Here is a 19894-nt window from a genome sequence, read left to right as displayed (position 1 = left end):
CAATACTGTCTGACAGGGCTGAATCATGATCAGGCATAACTGAGACTCTTTGAAAAGAGATGATGGAGCAGAATGATGAGCATTCTTTAAACACAGAACAGCTGTCTCTCTACCCTACAATCTGTCCCATGTTATATGGAATGTATAAATCTACATCAAACCCAGCACCACAAATTGGGATTAAAAGTTAAAAGGAAAAAAAAAAAGAAATCCTCTTGACTTATATAACCCTTTAACTAAACTTTTAGTAATATGGAAATATGTAGACAGAATATGTAAGTTTTTGAACTATATTATATCATATATATGTAGTTAGAAATAAGCTTTGCCCCAGGCTTATGAACCCACATGCCCATTCAATCAGATTATAAGGATATAGGACTGACATTCAGCAGCTACATCAGTGATCTGACATATGTCTGGAATATATACTGTCCATAACACAGACATTCACATTTTGAAAATTCATTTGAGACATTAAAAAGCATTTGAAGTTGGCCTAAACATTTTCACCTGTTTGACATCAGCATAATCTACCTGAGCCAGAGTTTCTTCAACTAGAAAAAGGGGTGATAATATTTGCCTCACATATTTCACAGGGTTGTTATAAGAGTCAAAAATGATCCTCTAAGAGAAAGGGCTATACAAACTATAAAGATCTATTCAAATAAGAAACATAAAAAGTGGAAAATTAGCAAATTCTTATTATATAACCATTGGTGGCTCAATATTTCCTCCTGAAATAGAACATGATATCCCACTATATGAAGTATATTAAGATTTCAAGAAAAAGGCAATGTTGCGTAGTGGAAAGAGTATTCACTTAGTCTGAGTCTTGGAAAACTTAGGTTCAAGACCCACTGTTAACACAAACTAGCTAAAGAGATAGTTATAGTTGTCATATAAAAAGATTGGTGGATATGAACTCAGAACAACCATATACAAATCCCAGTGTGGTTACTTATGATCTGTGTGATATTTAGTAAATCACTTATTTCTCTGGGGCTCAGCTTCTTCATCTATAAAATGAGAGAACTAGACAGGATGGTCTCTAAAATCCTTTCTCATTCTTAATCTACAATCTTTGTTTTGGCTGTTATCCTTTGTACTCAAAGAAGATCAAAATGACATCACTGTGCTGTATTTTTCATAGTTTGGGATCCCAAGTGCTGGAGCAGAAAGAATTGTTTTCATAAGTTTTGTTATTGCCTGTAGATGTTCTGGCTTTAATTTGAGTGGTTCAGGTTCCTCATCTCTAGTTAAATCAGTAAGTGATTTGGTCAATTCACTATACCAAGGGATTCATTGTCTACAGAATCCTGTTGTCCCCAGTATGGCTCTTAGTGTTTTTTAAGTCTTTGGGGCATTTAGTTTCTGGATGTCCACTATACATTTTTGAGAAATGCTTCTAGAACCCCCAGATAAAATGAATCCCAAATACTCAACTCTCAGTAATAATGGTTATAATGGATTTTGCCTGTTCTGTCTAGCATTGTATTCATGCCTTGGAGGCCTATAAGACTGCAGGGCTGCAACCTGCTATATCTCACTCTCCTGAATCTTTTTGTTTGCTTCCTTTAATTGCATTCTTAATTTATCAATTATCTTGGTCTTATCCTCAGTTTGCCTATCTAACTCATCCTAGTAAATGTAAGTCGCTGTTCTTTTCAATTCAAGACCCAAGATGAACAAATTTGGGCAATTAATTCTGATAAATTGCTTCACCACTGGGCAGGCATTCTTGATGAATTGCCTCTTATATGACTTACATTCTCCTCAGATAGTAAATCTAGGCCAATCCAATGTTCTCCACAATCAATGATCCTCTCAAGAAAGCTAGCTGGAGTCTCCTCTTTATCTTGCCTCAGCATCTCAAATTTTTATCATGTCCCTGGGCACTTAGAGTTTGCTCTCATAGTTTCTAAGAGAGACTCCCTTGCCATTTCCCAGTTGCTTATAATTTTCCACAGAATTTATCTCAAGATCATTATATTCAGGCAACTATGGAGTGAGAGTAGTATTGGTGTTTGTTTGCTCTACAATCTGTTGTTTTTTTTATCTCAGTTAAAATCTTGTCCAAAAGAAGATCAAAATCTTGGTAATTTGGATTATAGATTCTGACTCTTTCTATCTCTTTGACAACTTGGATTAGATCGTCCTTGTATTTAGGAATCCATTTCTTTAAAGATTCGAGTTCTCCTTGAGTAAAATTCTTATGCTGTCTAATATGCACAGTGCCCTGGTCAGATGTAACATAAGAGATCTCTCAAAGAACACATTGTGACTGGCTTATGTTCTAAAGCCTCAGCCTCTAGTTCCAGCTTTGTAGGAACTTGTTGTTCAGCCTCTGCAAGTTTCACCAGTTCCTGTTGCTTTAGTAGATCCTTTGCCATGCCAGTAACCTTCATCAATTCCTCACAAGTTCTTTCAATTTTATTCAGTTTCACTTTTAATGCAATAACCATATTCTGTAATTCACCAAAACCAAAAGTCATCCAGCCATACACATTATACCTTTTTAATAGCCATCTTAAATTTCTAACCACCAAAGATATAACATAATATATATTAATAGTACAGATGGAATATAAGACATACCCTGTCTTATAGTTACTTCAGTAAAAGGTCTCAACGTTAGACCAATTATAAAACCAATCAGGTATCAGCACCAGAAGAGCATAAGAAATGAGAGAGAAATAATATCCCAAGCCCATATTTATAATTATTATAAGATGTATTTGATATAACACCAGCTGTAGTAATATTGTAGAGCAATGAAAAGTAAAACTACTATTTACCACCACAGTAAAAAGGTATTCAGACCAAGCAACAGCTGTTAGAAATGAAGCTTAGTTAAAAAACAGCGTATGGAATCTTCCAGTACTCCTCTAAGCCCAACTGCATAATGCTAGGTCCCAATAGAATGTTCCCTGAGTGCCTGGAACACAGAATTCTATCCAAGATGGCCACCTGTCAGTCAGAGTCCACCCCCCTCACTTGAAGTAGCATGAAGATTCCGTGAGCTGCCTGTGCACAGCCATAAGCTGCTCTTTGAATTCTAAGAGCCTCAAGATGGCAGTTTCCCTTAAAATTCAAAATTTTCCTGGCTCTAGTCCTTTTGGCTCAGCCAACTGAAATAAAAATCCTTCTTTCAAAGGGAGATAGATTGTTTGTGAAAGGCCTAGATGGATGGGAGATGAGAAACATCCACCTAGAGACCTCCCCAGGACCGGCAAAGCATATAACCCTTGGACTTTCGAAGCCAAGTGTATTTTGTTAATTTGGGTAAAGGAAAAGGGTAGGAAGGGTCCTAAAACTTCAGATCTAACCTCCACCCAACTTCTACACACCTTGTGAGAGGTTGCTCTTCATTGTTTCTATAGGCCCTGTTTATCCACTCCCTGCTCTTACTTAAAACCAAAACACCATCTGACTATCTATTAATCTAACTACTAAAATTGTCTTTAAGAAGGATAAGGATAAGGAGCCTGGGGTTGGCTTCCTAGGTAAACCAGAGTCCCAGATGACAAACCCTTGGGATTACCTTAGGCAAGTGGATCTCTGACTGGTAGTTCTCAAACAAGTGAATCTCTGTACTGTAAGTCTGCTCCAAGGCAAATTCTCCAACCCAGGAATTCCTAAATCTTTCCACAAGATTAATTCTTCCCAGGGAAAATGCCAGAACAAAAATCCTCTTTCCAGCTCAGTGGAAAGCTAGCTCAGGAGTGACAGTTAAAACCAGTCAAATCCCAAGATCCTCCTCTCCTTCCAGAATCTTCCCCTGCCCCCAAGGCTTATATTCAAATTCTCCTCTTTTCCTCTTAAAGACAATCCATACTTTTTCCCTTATCCCTTACTGACATTCCTATAGTACAATGTGTCCAATGGTAGCTGATCAAACCAATACGATCACAGAAGGCTCCACCACAAGTCAGGTACAAATAGCCCATATGAACACATAGGATGGAAATTTATATGTATGACTCTGGGTGAGTTATCTAACTTGGAGGATGTTATAGACTATATGTTATAGAATTATTGATCTACACTGGTGGGAAGTTACTTTAGAATATTTTACACATTGACAAAGTCATAAATCCAGGACCTCTCCCATCAATATGACTACTACTAATAATAATTCTAAGATATCTTGTTCTAATGATTAAAGGAAGACATGAATTCAGAACCCAACCTCTGACACATATTGGCTATGTTACCTTGACTAAGTAACTAAAAAAGAAATAATATAACAAATACTGGGTTAAAGTAAAATCTATAATCCCATCCACTGTTACAGAAATGATCTTATCCATTTGTTGTCATTGACTACAATGTAGTTTTGTCTGAATAGTTACCTCTACCTTGCTCTTTAAGATCAAATGGACTTTAATAATGTGGAAAATTAATATTGAACTGGGCTTTTTTTGAGAAATGGTTCCTCACTTGACCCCCAACACCTTCTGATTTTAAAGCTTAAACAGTCTCTCCTGTTTAAGTGGTGTCCTCCCTTCTTTTGTCTAGATCTTTCACAGGGAGAACTGCTACTTGTAAACAAGAACTATCCTGGGTAATGAAATCAGCTCTAGCTGCCATGGTGGTTTAGCCATTTCTTGAGGAGGAAAATGTGTTAGCATTCTCCCAAGACTGGCCTCTTCCTATGATGAAATGGTGAAGTAGGAGTTGAGATCTCTGAGGTCTCAGAGGCTACTTCCTGTGTGCCTATTTTCCAATCAAAAACCTCTTAATATGTCCTGGGTTGGGACTGGTTGATGATACCACAAAAGATATGGAAGATGTTTTTGCCCTTCTCTTCTGGTCACGCTCTTATTCTATTTTTTTTCTCAAGTCTAGCTATTTAGTTGCTCAGACTTAAGCCTCTACTCTCTCTGGCCCATCCTGGCTGACTGGCTGCTTGACCCACATCTTTTTCTCTTTCTTTTGGGCCCCATTTGAGTTTTTGGCATCTGTTCAGATTGTAGAAGGAATTGTTATAAAGCAAATTAGTAAATAAATAGTTGTATATAGTAATAGTAGTTGTAGTAGATAAGTATCTTTTTCTTTTTTTTTTATTTTAAACCCTTAACTTCTGTGTATTGACTTATAGGTGGAAGAGTGGTAAAGGTAGGCAATGGGGGTCAAGTGACTTGCCCAGGGTCACACAGCTGGGAAGTATCTGAGGCGGGATTTGAACCTAGGACCTCCTGTCTCTAGGCCTGGCTCTCAATCCACTGAGCTACCCAGCTGCCCCCAGATAAGTATCTTAAGATGCTACTGCTTCTAGGGGATATTAGTTGGGAAGCTGTGCCTCTGTATTCCCTAGACAGCTAGTGCAAGGAAAACACTGAGCCCTACCACCCAGCTAGATGTTATAATTGCCCTATTCTATAATACAGTGCCCAGGCAGGACCCTTAATGGTCAGGTGGATGAGTAACCCTTTCAGGTCTCACCTGGGGTTGGATTGATTATTAATATTGGGCTCTAATAGCCTTGGATAACATTTTCATCTGACTGTGTTGCTCCCTCCCCAAGGGTTGTGATATAATGACCACTCAGGAAGATACTTAAATAAAAATTTATCTATTGATGTTAAATAGGGAAAGAAATAATTAGGAACGGATTGGGGATAGGAGACCCTGTCACTAATAACTGTGATCAATAATCCCTCAGGACTGCAGACAGTTGTTTCAGTATAGCTGGAGCTATTGTTCTTCACCTCTCTGGTTCATCTTAGCCACTGTGAACCAGAGAGAATCTGTAGATGTATGGATGATTTCTCCCAGCTCCTTCTCCCTCTGCTTCTTCCCCTTCCCTCCCCCCCCATAACTAAATAGCTAATGATGATCAAATGCCTAAATATCTAGGGAGTTTCAGAGCAAAGTTCAAAGATCAAAGATCCAAGCTCAGGTCCCAGCTCCAAGACCAAAGACCTCCCCCAGATGGCTGTGAGGGCTCTTTATATCCTCAGGCCAACCGATTTTCCCCTCTCCTAACAGCCTCTGCTGAACATTATGAGGTCTCCAACTGTTTTCCCCTGTCAATCAAGGTGAGACAAACCAACTCTCAGAGCTTGAATATAGCAGAATCCACTGAATAATTAGATTTCATTGAATGGCTTATTTAAAAGATTAATATTTTTTAAAATGGCCTCTAGATAATTTCATTCATTTTAACAATTATAAAGGTATTTAGTTGTCTCCTCTCTTTTTTTCTTGCAAAAAAAAATAGGGAATCTCATTCCATTAACAAATCATTTTAGCTGTATGCCATATATTACCTCTAAAACTACCACTTTTTCTTGGGCTGATTCCACTACCATCCCTTTCTATACCTCTCCATCTCTCCTGAGAAAGGTATTACTTATCTAAATTGACAAAGAATGCTGTTGATTGACTATGTACTCTGTGTGTCTAAAAAGTTATATTAGAAACTAGATTTGTACCTTTGGAATCTGAAACTGCTTTCAGAGAACCATCTTCCTTAGTATGCTGACAGTTTGGCTTTTTAAGTTATTTTAACCCCAATTGCCAGCAGATCTAGTAGATTTTCTCTGGGTTCTTCAGGAACCCAGGTTGAAAAACTGCCCTATCTCACTTCATATATCAGGGTCCCATGTCAACTCTAAGACAAATTATAGAATATATGGATCTTCTGAGAAAAAGAACTTTGTCATTTGGAGTTTCTTCTATCAATGAAATATCACAGTTCTAATCCAAAATAATGACAACAAAGAAATAGTCAAATTTAAAACCTATTTTAGTCCCAAAGGTAGGACAATTTTTTTTAGCAGTTAAGTGACAAAAAACTTTGACAAAGTAGGCTAATAAATTATTTCTCTAGTCAGGGCTTACCCTTCCCAAAGACATAGACAACTTCTCTCAAGGTCAGATTACAGGAAATTATAGAGCATGATTTGAGAAGACCCTTCCTAGTGCAAAATGTTGTTCTTCGGCCCCAATTGGATAAAGCAGATGATGGGCAGCTAGGTGGTGTGGTGTATAGAATGTTATATCTGGAATCAGGAAGGCCTGAGTTCAAATCCAGTCTTAGATATTGGCCAAGGCTGAAAATGACTAAATGACAGCTCCTTACCAGACATTCTTCATGAGTTGATGAAGACAAAAAGCCTTCAGTAATGGGTCTCCCTTTAAGGTTGTCCTTGTTGGCTAACCATTATGGTCTATTGTCAATGAAAACATATATCTGAAACTCCTCTGTAGTCTTTGAGAACAAAAATCACTTTCCCACAGAGTTAAGACATCAGAGACCTCTGGTGAAGTTACATAAACAGGATTAAAGTATTAGAAGAGGCAGCAGTATAAGAGTAGAAAAAATGTAGGTTCTAGGGTCAGAGGACCCATACTAATGCTTACTTTAATGTGTGGGAAAAAATCACTCATCCTCTCTAAGTCTCAGTTTCCTTATCTGTCTAGTGTATGCGTGGGACAAGATTACTTATGAAATCTCTTTCAGTCCTCAGTCTATGATCCCATAATGTGCGAAAGTGTTTAGTTATGTTAGGATAGGAGAAAGAGGGAGATAAGGCAAGAGTAATCAGAGAAGACTTCATGGAGAAGGAAGAGGACCCTGAGCTGGGCCTTGAAGGATAGGTAAGATTTGGAGAGAGCAAGGCACTTAGTTGGCACACTAGATAGAGTGCTAGACCTGGAGTCAGGAAGACTAATTTTCTTGAGTTCAAACCTGATTTCTGACTCTTAGTGGTATGACCCTGGACAAATCGCTTAACACTGCATCAGTTTCTTTTTCTGTAAAATGAACTGGAGAAGGAAATGGCAAACCACTCTAGTATCTTTGCTGAGAAAACCCCAAACAGAGTCATGAAATGTTGGGCATGATTAAACAGCAACAAAAGCATTCCAGGTAGAGAAAAAGCCATAAACAAAGACATAAAGGTGGAGTTGAGATTATTAAAGTGAGAAAGATAGGTGAGCAGACTATAAAGGGCATGCCAAATAATAAAGAGTAGGTTTAGATAGATAGATAGGATGAGGTCAGACTAGGGAAATATTTAATGCTTAATATAATTGAAAAATTTTGTTTGTGAAAATGTCAAAGGTTCTGTGAATGATTTTAATTAAAGTTGCAGTTGACTTTGCATGCCTCTTGTTAAGGAGATCATAGAATTAGAACTCAAGAAGTAAAAGGGACATCAGAGGGTCCAATCGTCTCTTTGTATAAATAAAGAAGCTTAACCTGAGTAAAGTTAACTACTTTTCCCAAGGTCACAAAGGGGATAAGCATCAAGGGAGAGATCTTTCTATATTCTAGCCATTTTCATCAATATCTTTCTTTTTTTTGTTTGTTTGAAGTCCTTACCTTCTTAGAATCAATACTAAATATTGGTTCCATGGCAGAAAATCAGTAAAGGGAGAGAAAATGGTGGTTAAGTGACTTACTTCAGGTCACACAACTAGTAAGTCAAAGGCCAGATTTGAACCTGGACCTCCCTTGTCTAGGTCTGACTATCAATCCACTGGGCCAACTAATCTTCCCTCATCAGTCTTTCAAAGTTTCTACAAGGAGTTTCTTCTAAATTGACTTACAAAGTAAGTATCTATATACCAAATTTGAATTTGAGTCCGCATAGTTCACTGAAAAGAATACTAGATCTGCTTCCTAAAGATCCCTAGCTAATAATAACAATAATATTTACATATCCCTTTGATATGGTAAATATTTGTACTATGGCAAAGTGCTTTACATATGTTAATCTCTTTCAATCCTCAGAACAAATTCGGGGAAGCAGGTACTCTGATTATTCCCATTTTACAAATGAGAAAACTGAGTCTGATAAAGGTTAAGTGACTTTTTCCAAAACCTTATATGGAGTAAGAATTTGAAGTAAGATTTGACTCCAGGTCTGATGCTGTATAAAACTTTGCATTTTCTAGTTGAGGCCATGTTCATTTATCAGAGCTCACTAGCTGGTCTCATCCACCAAGCCATCTTCTTTTTGTAAGCGTTAAAAATAGGAGTTCAACAAAAGTAAGGAGAGCAGTTAAATAAAAACACTTAGTTTAATTTGAGAAGTACAGATAGAGAATAGAAAAGGGGAAAGATTACTATTCTAATACCCTATGACTATATCTAAATTCCTAATACTATCTAAAATTTCTAATAACCCCCCTCTAACTGTCTTCTGAGGATAGGTTCTTCATGCCTGGCAAATACCAGGCCTGCTTTAACCTACTCTATCTAAGATTGATTCAGTAACTACCTAACTTTCTAAATAATCAGACATCAATCCTTCAATCAGTTTTCTATTACACAACTGTCAGTAGCTAACTGCCAGTCACCCTGGCCTCAGAGACAGACCTCCTGCTCTCTCAAGATCCAGAGGCAAAAAGCCCCTTATTGTCAGTGCTCCTTCCTTATCTTTCTCCTGGTCTCCCTGGTAATGGAATCTTCAATTCTGGTTCACTGACTCCTGACAGTCCTGATCCACTTGAAATCCTGCTCTCTTGCCTCTTAAGGAGACAGAGGGAGAGATTAAGAAAATTCCTTTAACATATCCCCCTGAGATACTTTGGGAGACTAGTCTCCCCAATGAATCTTTGAAACATAACTATCTTATACACATATGCCTAGTCAAAGTTGCCTATACTATCAATTCTTTCTAAAAGAAAACTATACTAATATGAGAAACAGGGAGAAGTAAAGAGAGAAAGAAAGTATCAAATTACAAACAATTACAAATAATTAGTAACAAATTTATAAATAATTACAGTTACAAATAACACAATCCTGACTATATAGAAATAAGAACCTAAAAATATTAATCCAAATTAAACTTAAAATTATTATGTACAATAGATATACAAGAACATTATATAAATAATATGTATAGTCTATCACATATTATATATATATATATACATATATAATATCTCTCTCAAGGTTTTTGTAAAAATCAAACAAGAAAAACTTTGTAAACTCCTTTGTCAAGATGGGGGCAGCTAGATAGTGCAGTTGATAGTTAGGCCTGCAATCAGGAAAGCCTAAGTTCAAATGTGACCTCAAACATTTACTAGCTCAAGTCACTTCACTCAATTTGCCTCAGTTTCCTCATCTGCAAAATAAGCTGGAGAAGGAAACAGCTAATTACTCTAGTATCTTTGCAAACTCTAATTGGGTTATGAAAAGCCAGTTATGACTGAAACTACTAAATAACATGTGAAAATGAAATGAATATATTTATACTAAGCATATAGATTTGCTTGAGTTTCCATTTTTTCCAGAGATTTCTGATCCTTCAGAATAAGCTAAGCTTGAGAAACNTATATATATATATACATATATATATATATAATATCTCTCTCAAGGTTTTTGTAAAAATCAAACAAGAAAAACTTTGTAAACTCCTTTGTCAAGATGGGGGCAGCTAGATAGTGCAGTTGATAGTTAGGCCTGCAATCAGGAAAGCCTAAGTTCAAATGTGACCTCAAACATTTACTAGCTCAAGTCACTTCACTCAATTTGCCTCAGTTTCCTCATCTGCAAAATAAGCTGGAGAAGGAAACAGCTAATTACTCTAGTATCTTTGCAAACTCTAATTGGGTTATGAAAAGCCAGTTATGACTGAAACTACTAAATAACATGTGAAAATGAAATGAATATATTTATACTAAGCATATAGATTTGCTTGAGTTTCCATTTTTTCCAGAGATTTCTGATCCTTCAGAATAAGCTAAGCTTGAGAAACCTACCAGATAAACCCTGGGAAATAAACCTGGACTAGGAACAATTTTAGGGATTTTTCCCAATAAAGCAATCATTTATCTCAACCAGGAGAAACACTACAAACTTCCAGAAAAAAACAACCATTATCAGCCTATTTTCACTGGGACTCCAAACTCACTCCAAGAACTTACTGTCACACCCTTTTCCCTGAGTTATGATATTTTTCTTTTTTTTCTCCCCCCCCCCTTATTTTGAAGCAAAAAAAAAAAAAAAAAAAAAGACTTAGCTAAGCTCTATATCTGGTGGGTTCCTCCTTAGGAGAGGAATTCCCATAAGCAAGTCATTCTGCTGATAAGAACAGATTAAACCTTTGCCTCTCCCTCTAGTTCTGGTATTTCTCTCTCAGTTCAATTCTGGTCCCTGGGGTCAGACTTCCAGGAAGGTAGTAAGTTGCACCATATTTGTGCCTCTCCCTCTGGTTCTGGTATCTCTTGCTTACTCAATTTAACTCCAGTCCATGGGGTCAAACTTCCAGAAAGGTAATAGATTGACAAATATGTCAAGAAGAGTTATTATTATGCCTTTCTCAGAGAATCATAGAATGTCAGAGAGGGTGGTCACTGAGTTCATCCATTACAATGTGCCTGAAGACCATCTCTAAGATATCTTTTTTTTTTAATTTTAAACCCTTAACTTCTGTGTATTGACTTATAGGTGGAAGAGTGGTAAGGGTAGGCAATGGGGGTCAAGTGACTTGCCCAGGGTCACACAGCTGGGAAGTGTCTGAGGCTGGATTTGAACCTAGGACCTCCTGTCTCTAGGCCTGGCTCTCAATCCACTGAGCTACCCAGCTGCCCCTCTAAGATATCTTTGATAAGAGATCACCCAGGATCTGCTCTTATTAATGGGACTTCTTTATATTGAGCAGTAATCTATTTTGCTGCAACTTCCACCTAGTACTTCCGTCACTATAAGAACATAAAGTTAAAGAAAGAACTATTTACAACTGGTTAGTGGTAAATCCAGAATGACGACCCAGTTTCTCCAGTTTACAGTCCAAGGCTTTTCCCACTGCACCACTAGCCTTTCTCTGTGTAACAGGACAATTATCTCTCAGCATTTCTCTGTGACACAGGTTAGGCTCACTCTTCCTCCTTCCTCCCTGTGACAGGGATTAGTTTTCCCTCTAAGGAGGCAAAGTAAATCCTGGGATCTGACTAGACCCCGTTTCCCCTTTATAGTTTCTTGGGTCAAATCCCTCCTCCTCTGTTACAAAATGGATTCACAGTCCCTGAAAAGAATACAAAGCTGTCCCCAACCAATTGCCTTAGGTTTCAGCTTCCTGGTCTTCTAAGAGCATGAAAGTTCTTCCTATGTACAGTCAGGGATTTTCCTATTTTATTAATTTCTGAAGACCATGGATGTCACCATATCCTTCACCATATCCTGTTCTCAAGACCTAATGAATTTTCTTATAGAGATGGAATGAGGAAGAAGTCCAAAAAAGCATAATGCACCATATCCTTGTTGCATATTTTTTCTGTATTAGGACAAAATAAATCTTCTTTTGTGAATTATTCAATGACTTAGGAATGTCTTATTTCATCCCAACATTGACCCTGAACCAAGAGAATGCTAGGGTTTGGCTGCCTCCAACATTTTCTCATTAGGCTACTTTTGAAGCTCAATTTGGATTGTCGAGGTGGAATCTAGAGACCCCAAACTTGTGGCTTAGTGAGATCTGATGAGCCCCAAGTTTTAGTGTTGGGGTCCGAATGGATCGCCACCCAAGGAGCACATGGAGACAATGCAGTCCAAGCAAAGGGAAGTCTTTATTTCTAGTGCCCGCTAGGGGAGCTCAGCAAAGGAGTTCCAGTGATGTATATTCAGAGCAAAGATTATATACGTCAATCATCTTTATATATGTCAATCATCTTTCCCAGCCCCTGGATCTTCCCAAATGGTGTATAAGTTCCCCAATTTCCTTTGTTCCTTGGAGTGGTCATCTAGCGCGGTGGCACTCCCAGGGGGGGTCAGGGAGCAGAGTGAAGCAGTGTTCAATCCTGGACTCTGCACAAGGTGCAGCTCTGCAGAAGAGGCCAAGTAGCCCTGTTCCCCCTTTCCCTGTATTAAAGAGTGGCTTCATGACTATTTAATAGTTCTGTGTTTTTTTCTGAGTTAACAGGATCTTCCTCATCCTTGCATCCCAAACTATATAACCTCTTATGTTACCTCTCCTGCTAGTTTGTAAATTCCTGAAAAAGAGATTATTTTTGTGCTTTTGCTTTTTTGTGTGTCCTAACTTTGCACGGTGTCTAACACAAAATAAGTGTTTAATCAATGGTTACTAATTTGTTAGTTGATTGATACCAAGAGCAAAGATCTCATCTAAGTGGTTCAAAGGAATTCATCCTTTCAGTGTGAGCATTTGGGCTTGATTTATGGTCTTGTTGATTATCCAGACTTTAAAAAGTGATGGAGGAAATATGAATGATTCAGACTAAATTTAAAAGTGCATCAGGTGTGCAAAGTTGGGTTTGTTTTGTTTCTCAGAGGCCTGTTTGATTATTAAACATTTACCAGCATATCCCTGAGCACTTCACAAAGTGTTCAGCCATGAAATATCAGGATTTAGGACAAAAGCATCAGAGGGCAAAAGGCAAATGGGGCAGGAACAAAAGGGATAGAAAATATCTCAGGTTTGCGCTCTGTTTTCATATATTTCTTGGGGAAATGCTTTCATATATACTGTAAAGTCAACAGAACTGAGATGTTCTTTTAGCAATTACACAGAAAGCAGCCATCTAAGTCAGAACTTGAGAGGACTTTCAGAGGCATTTTCTTGCCCTCAGTTTCTCCCTCATTGAATCAAAGATGCTTGAAATACTCCTCTAATACAATGTCTAACAGAAGTATAAATTTTTACCTTTTTGTTGATATCTTTTTTAAAAATGCACATATTCCTGGAACAGGAAAGACCCAGGTTCTGATAGGCAGTAAGCCAATCTACTTAGAAGATTCCTATAGGAGCAGGACTACTAAATGCTAGTTCAGTTTAGCTAGCACATGCTAGTACATGCTAATTTGGCTTAGCTCAAATCCCTCCTGCAGGAGGCCTTTCCCAGTCTCCCTAGCTACTAGTGCCTTCTTCTCTGAGATTAGCTTGTACTTAATCTGAATATAGCCTCATCAATTATATAACTTCTCTTTGATTAAAACATATAGTCATTAAGGGCAAAGTCTGGTCTTGATTTTCTTAACTTCCCCAGAACTTAACACAGGGCCTGGCATGTTAGTAAGTACTTAATAGATACTTATCAAATGACTGAATCAAAAAACATCCAAGTAGAAGCTTTTGTACTTCAAACTGTCTGCTATTCCAAACCTTGAACTATGTCCTTTGTTTTGCTCCCTTGGTGTTTCCTATCTAGTTTTGGTGTTCTTGGCATTCCTTCCTAGTCCATTCCATGGTATAGTGTTCTTGACATCTAGTCTAGATATTGTTTTCACATCAATATTTTTAGCATTGACTTGGTGGGAACAGCTGATGCATTAGGTAAGCACCAGCTCACCTCTCATCCCACCTACCAAGCATCAAGCCAAACCTTGCCCCATTTTAGGTCACCAATCTTTTTAGTACCTATATTAACGTTCAAGTCTTTCCAGTTCCTTGTGGGACATTGAAAGACTCTACCAATCACCTCCTGAAAGAGATCCTAAAAGGAAAACTCCCAGGAATATTATAACCAAATTCAAGAACTCCTAGGTCAAGTAAAAATTTTTGCAAGCAGTCAAAAAGAAATGATTCAAATATTATAGAGCCACAGTCAGGATGATACAAGATTTATCACCTCATACATTAAAGGATCAGAGACCCTGAAATATAAAATTTCAGAGGACAAAGGAGGTAGGGGTACAACCGACAATCACTTACCCAGCAAAACTGAGTATAATCCTTTGGAGGGGGAAATGGATATTCAATGAAATGGAGGACTTTCAAGCCTTTTTTAAAATTTAGTATTGTTTTCCAAGGATACATGCTTCATGATTCCTCAACCCCTGCTCTTTCCTCCCCCTCCCAAAGCTAACAAGCAGTTCCACTGGGTTATACATATGTCATTGTTCAAAACCTATTTCCATATTATTCATATTTGTAGTAAAGTGATCTTTTAACATCAGAACCCTAATCATACCCCCATCAAACTATGTGACTGATCATATGTTTTTCTTCTGCATTTCTGTTCCCACAGTTCTCTGGATGTGGACAGTGTTCTTTCTCATAAGTTCCTCTGGACTGTCCTGGGCCATTGCATTGCTACTAGTAGAAAAGTCTATTCTATTCAATTGTGCCACAATGCATCAATCTCTGTGTACAATGTTTCCCTGGTTCTGCTCCTTTCACTCTGCTTCAATTCCTAGAGTTCTTTCCAGTTCACATGGAATTCTTCCAGTTCATTATTCCTTTCAGCACAATAATATTCCATCACCATGATCAATGTATTCACTCCCTCATTTTTCATTTTTTTTACCATCACAAAGAGCTATAAATATTTTTGTTCAAGTCTTTTTCCTTATTATCTCTTTTTGGTACAAACTCAGCAGTAGTATGGCTGGATCAAAGGGCAGAAAGTCTTTTAAAGTCCTTTGGGCATAGTTCCAAATTGTCCTCCAGAATGGTTGGACCAATTCACAACTTTACCAGTGGTGTATCAGTTTCCCAATTTTGCCACATCCCCTCCAACATTTATCACTTTCCTTTGCTGCCATATTGACCAGTCTGATAGGTGTAAGGTGGTACCTTAGAGTTGTTTTAACTTGCATTTCTCTATCAGGAAGGATTTAGAACACTTTTTCATGTACTTATTGATAGTTTTTATTTCATTGTGTGAAAACTACCTATTTATATCCCTTGACCAGAAGAGAGAAATCATAAGGACTTCAACAAGATTCTACTCTCTGCATCCCTACTTGGGAAGATGATACTAGTAAATCCTAAGAACTTCAGCATTATTAGATCACTTAGAAGAAATATAAGATAGATGGCAAGGATGTGAGTTGAATATGATGGGATAATATCTAAAAAATAAAATTAAAGGATGAGAAAGAGGAATTCATTGAGATGAGGGGGGGATGAAGAGGTAGAAGTGGGTAAATTATCCCATATAAAAAAGTTACAAAAGAGCTTTTACAGTGGAAGAGAAGATGAGGGAGGTGGGGAGGGAAGTGCTTGAACCTTACTTTCATCAGAATTGACTCATAGAGGGAATATATACATTCAATTCAGTATAGAAATGTATCTTACCCTAGAGGAAAGGGAATGAAAAAGGGAGGGAGACTGATAGAAGAGGGGGCAAATTTTAGAGGAGGTAGTGATCAGATGCAAAATTACATTGAGGATGGATAAGATAAAAAGAGAGATAGTAAGAAAAACAGGGGAGGGGGGATAGGATGGAGTATAATACACATTAGTCATAATGGGGAAAATTTTTTTAACAAGTCTCTCTGATAAATGTCTTCTCAAATATATAGAGAAATGAATTAAATATATAAGAATATAAGTCATTCCCCAGTTGATAAATGGTCAAAGGATAGAAATAGCAGTTCTCAGAAAAAGTAATTAAAACTTTCTAAAGTTATATAGAAAAAAAATCTCTAAATTACTATTAGAGAAATGCAAATTAAAATAATCCTGAGGTACCACTCTATACCTATAGTGCTCCACAGATTGGTTATTATGACAGAAAAGAAAAATGACTAAATTTGGAGGGGATGTGGAAAAACTGAGACATTAATGCGTCATTGGAGGAGTTGTGAATGGATTCATCCATTTTAGAGAACAATTTGGATCAGAGATTTAAAAAAGAGATTAAAAAAAGGAAAATGACCTATATGTATATAAATATTTATAGCAGCTCTTTGGGGGATGGCAAAGAATTAGAAAGTGTGGGAATATCCACCAATTGGGGAACAACTGAGTAAATATTATTATAACTGAATATCATTGTACTATAAGAAATGATGAGCAGGAAGATCTGAGAAAAACCTGGACAGACTTAAATAAACTGATGCAGACTAAAGTAAGTAGAGTCTAGAGAACATTGTATACAGTAAACAATATTGTATGATGAACAACTTTAAAAGATTTAGCCATTCTCAGTGAAACAATGATACAAGACAATCCCAAGGACTTACAATGAAAAAATGCTCTCTGCTTCCAGAGAAAGAACTGATAGAATATGATTCCAGACCAAAGCATATTGTATTTTACTTTCTTCCTTTTACTTTTTTTTTTGTTTTGTTTTTTTTTAAACCCTTGTACTTCGGTGTATTGTCTCATAGGTGGAAGATTGGTAAGGGTGGGCAATGGGGGTCAAGTGACTTGCCCAGGGTCACACAGCTGGGAAGTGGATGAGGCCGGGTTTGAACCCAGGACCTCCTGTCTCTAGGCCTGACTCTCACTCCACTGAGCTACCCAGCTGCCCCTCCTTTTACTTTTTTGTTCTAATTTTCTTCCATAAAATATGGAAAAATGCTTTACATATGTAGAGTTGAAAATGGGATACACTTTATCTTCTTCTGGGTTTGTTTGCTGTTGTTAGTAAATCAGTTGATTACCAACTAAGCTAAGTCTGAGGCCTTGTAACAGTTTGACCTGCTTAGGAAAAACTGATTGATACAACATTGGAGGCAGCTGGTACAAACAAAAAACTCTATTTAATAAGATTAACAGTTTTGAGGAAAGGTGAGGTTAAATGAAACACAGTTTTAATGATAGTATCCCTAAAGCTAAAAGGAGTCTACCTTGTCCCACTCACCTTTCCCCAACCTCTCATGAGGTCTCTTCCACCTGAAATTCAGGTCTACTCTGATCTCCTTATACTATTCTATACCCAAAATCTATTCTAAATAAACCTATTTCTAATAATTAATATCCTTATACATAAATCTCAAATTACTGCCTCCAAATAAAATTTAGTTCAGTTCTTCAACTGTCAGCCTAACCAAGTTCTTGGCCTCGTCAGGCTAGGTCAAGTTTCTGGGCCTTGATAGGCCTCAGAAAAACTCTCTCTAACCTGCAGCCACACAGAGATACAAAAGAAATTTTTCTTCTTCTTCTTCTGTTGGTCTTCTTTGTTCAGCAACTCTACAACTATCCAAATTGTCACTGGTTTTCCAAGTTTCCCCAAAAAAGATCCAGAGAACAGGAAGGACCAGTCTCTCAGAGCTCAGGTAAACCCCAAGAGCCCCTTTGACAGTTGGTGACTCCATCCTTCAAGTCCCTCAGAATTCCAAGCCTGAACTCTGGCTAAGTATTCCAAGCTGGGCTTGAGGCATTCAGACAGTCCTTTATTACCAAACCCCTAAATTATCCCAACTTCCTAATTTATCCTTGTACATAATTGTACATGTAAAATCTGTATCAGATTTGTTACTATCTCATTGAGGGGACAAGAGAGGGAGGGAGCAGTGAATTAAGAAAAAAAAAGCATGTGTTAAAAATTGCTTTACATATAATTTGGGAAAAATAAAATGTCAATTTTTAAAAAAGAAAAAGGAACAAACAAAAATATTGTCTGATGAACAATTTTGAATCACTCTTAAGACAATAATGGATTTAAAATAATCCCCAAAGACTTGTGATATAAAATGCCATTCACCTCCAGAGAAAGAACTGATAGAATCTGATTATAAGCAAAGACATACTATATTTCATTTTCTTTCTTCATTTTTGGAGGTTTTTTGTTTGAATTCTCTTCCACAAAATGGCTTATATAGAAAAATGTTGTACATTATTACTTATTTCAAATCAGATTACTTGCCATCTCAGGGAGCAGAAAGGGGAGAGAAGGAGTGAGAATTTGGCTCAGACTTTTTTTAATGAAGGTTAAAATTTTTTCTTATGTGTAACTCAGGAAAAAATATTTTAAAAAGAAAAAGAAGGAACAGTAAAAGAGTGAAGAAAGAAGCTGTAGATTTAGAAGATACACTTTGAAATCTTGCTGAGAACTGATTCTGTCAAAGGCTACTGGGCTATTTCAAAATGAACCTCCAAAACCTACATGGAGAAGGATTAAGGAGTAGAGGAAAGACAGGCTTTTATCTGCATTTAAGTAAATTTATTCTTAACATCTATAAGAGCCAAAGTGGAACTTTGAACCTTGAGTACTTTTCCTCAGAAGAAAGGGAGCCACAAATGATGAAAGAATTTTCAAAATTTTATTTCAAACATTCAAACCACATCAGGTACATATGAGCAATATGTAGGATCATTCTTAAATGCAGAATGCAGATGATGTGGATTCTGGAAAATTTTCTCGATATGGAAAATGGAGAAACAAAATCATACAGAATGATCCATGAAAAGAAGAGCTATTAAAATGGCTTCCTAAGGCAGATGCTAGGTTTGCTCTGAATTCTAGAGGATCAAATTCCTATTCTCAACATTTTGCCTAATTTTTCTAAAATTGTACTCTTGACTAAGGAACCACAACAAATATGGCATGCAGATCTACATTCTCATCAGACAAGCAGAACAGTGGAACAGAGACCTCTGGCTTTACTCTTGGGCTCTTCCCTCTTTGCAATATTCAATTTTTCTCGGTATAACATATTATGAGATCGGAGATTTAGAAATGGAAGGGATCTTGGAGGCTATTTGTTTCAACCCCTTCCTTCATAGGTGAGGGAAAATGAGGCCCTGAAAGGTTAAATGACTTGTCCAGTATGACATTGGGTTCATCTATGAACAAAGATTCAAACCCAGATCCTCTTACCTATCTAAATCCAGTATTCTTTCCATTGTCCCAGATCACTAGAGTTAATTACTTGGCCCATTGTCTCGTATAGACAAAAATGATCTTTTTCCTTAGTAATGAAGTAAGATGTAGGCCCCCAGACCATAAAGTACTAGAGCAAAAAGGAACCTTAATCCAACATCTTCATTTTATAGATGAGGAAAATGAGTAAAGCCCAGAGAGGGCAAGTGATTTGTCCAGGTCACACATCTAGTTATAAGAAGAGCAAAACCTCTTGAGTCTCATTCCAACATTCTATAACACCATTCTAACTATTTTGGGAGGAGCACAGACTAAGCCTGTGAAATAAACTCTGTATGCCAATCTAACAAAAAATCAACCTAGTCGCTGCTCTTAACTAAGCTCTAGGAAAAGATTAACTCATAAAAACAGGATTTTT

The sequence above is a fragment of the Gracilinanus agilis genome, chromosome 4 (genome assembly GCF_016433145.1).
Source record: "Gracilinanus agilis isolate LMUSP501 chromosome 4, AgileGrace, whole genome shotgun sequence".
NCBI classification, from domain to species: domain Eukaryota; kingdom Metazoa; phylum Chordata; class Mammalia; order Didelphimorphia; family Didelphidae; genus Gracilinanus; species Gracilinanus agilis.
Note: the sequence above shows the minus strand (reverse complement) of the source record.